The sequence below is a fragment of the Sciurus carolinensis genome, chromosome 11 (assembly GCF_902686445.1).
Source record: "Sciurus carolinensis chromosome 11, mSciCar1.2, whole genome shotgun sequence".
NCBI lineage: Eukaryota > Metazoa > Chordata > Mammalia > Rodentia > Sciuridae > Sciurus > Sciurus carolinensis.
The window spans coordinates 98,650,738-98,654,799 of record NC_062223.1 but is presented as its reverse complement, the minus strand read 5'-3'; the positions used below and the strand labels follow the sequence as shown (position 1 = coordinate 98,654,799).

The 4,062-nt window shown below is 35.7% G+C and overlaps 1 pseudogene; it reads right to left on the bottom strand.

Moving 5' to 3' along the window:
• Positions 1-755: 755 nt before the first annotated feature.
• Positions 756-1,133, bottom strand: LOC124960329 (microtubule-associated proteins 1A/1B light chain 3B-like; annotated as a pseudogene).
• Between the last annotated feature and the right edge of the window lie 2,929 nt (positions 1,134-4,062).

Here is a 4,062-nt window from a genome sequence, read left to right as displayed (position 1 = left end):
GCACCAGTCTGAAGACTCAGAGCAAATTCCAAGCAGGAAAAAAAAAAAAAAATACATGCCTCTTTTCTTGGCAGTCTTTTAAGAAATTAGACCAAAAGCACACATAGTTCAGGCCCCTATTTTCTACTGAGCAGTGATATTTTTCTGTGTTAACTGACTGAAAAAGAAACCAATTGAGAACCTTCTCACACTGCTGAGGTGTAAACTCTTGGTACCCTGCAAGTAGGTATCAGGAACCTTGAGTGGAGCACAGCCCCCATTTGACCCTGTTCTGTGCAAAATCAAAGGCGTTTGGGGGCATGTGCAGAGAGATCCCCTTAGAGAGATAGCTCTAGCTGAATAGAAACTTTTCTGTGAAAATGTGCTAGGTTCTCTGAACCCAGAAGAGACTTGGTATTTCTCTGAATGCTTTGCAAATTGCTGCTCAAACTGCAAGTTCCTACTCGGGGAAAGAAGAACATTGAAGTAACTTGAAGTTCTATTTTATTGGCAATTTAGGATGGCAAGTATTTTATTTGTAAACTTCTAAAATTTGAAAACAAGATGTCTGGGTTAAATAATATTTTTCCAAAGTTGAGTGTGTTCATTTGGAGCTTCATTTTCTGCTTGAAATACAAAAAACAACTCCTAAAGCTCCAATGTGGAACACAACTGTTCTGATGACCTGTGACTAGTTAAACTTATCCGTCTCAGTTGGTAACATTCTAGTATTTCCTTGGGAAGGGCTTAGAAATCTCTGATGCATCATCCTAGTCTTACACTGACAACTTGCTTCCAAACATCTCCTGGGAGGCATACACCATGCACAGGAAGCTATCTTCATTCTTCTTGCTCTCGCACACTGTGGACACAAGAGTGGGCATGTTCACCATGCTCTGCCCATTCACCAAGAGGAAGAAAGCCTGGTTTGCATTGTGCTGCAAGTTTCTTCTAATTATTTTGATGAGCTCACTCACATTGACCTGGTCAGATTGCAGGAAATTGGTCTTATCCAGGATAGGCAACTGTTTCTCACCCTTGTATCTTTCTATTATCACCAGGATCTTGGTGGAATGTTGCTCTTGGATGAATCCTACTTATTCTCCTCTTTGTCTGAAGGTGTGGTGCTGCTTGAAGGTCTTTTCCGATGGCATAGTGCTAGGGGTCCAACTCTGGCAATGGTGACTTCACTTATGTCTCACAGCCAGGTCAAGTTACCCATGCTAACTCAAGGGATCAGGGCAGGGCTGGGCCACATGAACTTTTTTAAATGTGCAGAGAGCATAGTCTTCTCAGTCACCAAATCATATCTACTATGGTCCTCTATTCCTATTCCTACAGTATTTAATAACACCTAATATCTGAAACTTTCTTGATAATATTTGGTTTGCTAACGTCTATAAAAACTCTAAGAGAACTTATATATCATTTCAAGAGGGTAGTGCAAGAAGTGACCTCATTGGAATTACAGTTTTTTATATAAGTAAATATAATATCAATCGCTTGCCAGACTCCAAACTTATTATTTTTATTCTTAAAGTAGCTCCTTTATGATAGTGAGGAACACTTTTAAAGTCAGACTTCCTGTTAAGGTTTGGATATGAGGTGTCTCCCAAAAGCTCACATGGGAGACAATCCAAGGTTTGAAGGAGAAATGATTGAATTGTAGCCTTAAACTAATTGGTGAGTGCCTCCCTGATGGGATTAACTGAGGGGTAACTAGACAGGTAGGGTGCAATTGAAGGAGGTGGTTCATTGGAGGCGTGGCTTATGGGGCATATACTTTTGTATCTGAAAAGTGGAGTCTCTGTGCTTCCTGCTCACAATGTGAGCTGATTTCCTCTGTCATACTCTTCTTCTGGGATGTTCTGTCTCACCTCGAGCCCCCAGAAATGGATCTGACATTCTATGGATTAAGACCTCTGAAACCATGAGCTCTTAAATAAACTTTTCCTCCTAAAATTGTTCTAGTCAGATTCTTTAGTGACAGAGGAAAAAAAAGCTGACTAAACACATTCTTTCCTATGTAAATATCTCTTCTCACCTCATTATACCCTGTTCATTTGCAGTAGAAACCAACGGTGTTTGTATAATTTGATGCTCTGGCACTAAGAGATTAGTCCAAGTGATGATCACTTGACCAAAAATAGGTCAATAATTGTCTATCAACTAGAATTTGAGGCAAGTAAAGTTTAACCTAAATTATTAACATTATGTGTTGATAAAATTTTACAACTGACTCTTTTAAAATGGTGTTTTTCTGTCCATGTAAACTTGTAAGTCAACAAAGATGCTATAAAGTTGAAGAAAAATACCAAACAAAATAAACAATACATAAAGTTGAGTGACACATTGGCCTCTTCAAAGTACTCTAGGAATTGATTTCAATCTGTTCAGAGTGCCAGTCATACTATCATGTTCAAGGTTTATGAAATACCTTATAAGTCTTGCAATATACTAAACAAGCTCCTCCTTTTCTTGCACAAGTTCAATTGAGTTTACATATTTGGAAGCATAATTCCCATTCCAGGGTTCTAGACTAAGATAGAGGAAGGTGAGTTTGATTTTCAAACTTATAATTTGTGAGTTGAGAGGTAGTGATAACAATTAAGTCCAGAGTTCTTGTTTTTTTAAATCATACATTCTATACTAAGAAATCATTTATGTTCACAAAAATCTTAGAACATTTGAGATGAAGGAGGCATTAACAGCTTGTTATGGTTTAGATATTAGGTGTCCCTCCAAATCTCATGTGTGAGACAATGAAAGATAGTTTAGATGTGAAAGGATTGGGTTATGAGAACCTTAACCTAATCAGTGCATTAATCCCCTAACAGGGATCAATTGGGTAGTAACTGTAGGCAGGTAGGGTGTGCCTTGAGGAGTTGAGTTAATTGAGGTATATGTTTTATGTTTGGTGAGGGAAGTCTTTCTCTGCTTCCTGGTGGCCTGTAATAAGTTATTCTTCTCTGAGAGTTAAGTATTTTAGTAGTTTTCCCAATAATGTTTGTCATCTTTTTTAAACCTAAGATTAGAGACAGCTGATTTTTAATTAACTTAATACATTAACAAGAATGTCATAACATCTTTAAAAAACGTGTCATAGACTAGAATAATTGTTCTCTGTTCATCTATGGAAAAGTTAATATTATTTTAAGAAAATAAGTAGATAGAGAAACAATCAAATTTAATTATGAAAATATAGAAAATGTTTTGTTCATGATACAGTAATTATTTCCTTCAAAGATAATTGCTGAAAGATAGGAAACAATTAGACTAATTTAATATCAGTATATGTCATAGAGTGTTTTTAGTCAAAGTCAAAGCTGTTACCCAAATATGAATGACAAAGATTCTTATTCTTGTTTCCCAAGTTCATATGCAAGGGAATTTTTTATATATTTCAAAAGGATAGGTAGAAAAAAATGAGTAATGGCATGACTTCTCTACTTTTATCTGGTCAAGGCATTAATTTTGATCTTTTATGAAGAGAAAAGAATACAGCTCATAGCAGAAGTGGCTCTACTTAAGATATTTGCATACTACCACTCACACACATGAAAAAAATTATGGCAGAGTATGATATATATATGATATTGTTTTTCAACTTTGGGGTACTATAAAAAATAAGTAGTTTCTTTGGAAGGCTTCAAAACAATGGTTGTATTTTTTAGTGTTTTTCGGAATCCAAATAAATGAGTGGTGTGATATGGGGATTTTAATAAATAATTGGAAAATATTTTAAGAAAATAACTGGTGTGCTAACTTCTCAAGTTATTTCTGAGGAGATAAATAATGATGCAATATTGATAAATCCTTAAGACATACAGTTCTGATGGTCTTTGGTATATAAGTTCAAATGGAAGCACAAGACAACCATGTATTAGATTTGGTCAATTTTTAAATCCTAACTAGGAAACTATATTTCGTGGTAATATGTTGGTGTAGGTACTTGACATTTCTGCTTAACTCGATCAAACCATTTTTAAAAATGAAACATGCTGATAAAATACATTTTTATATAACCTCTGAAGTACATTCAAAATAATGGTGCATACCTATAATCCCAGGCACCTGGGAGAC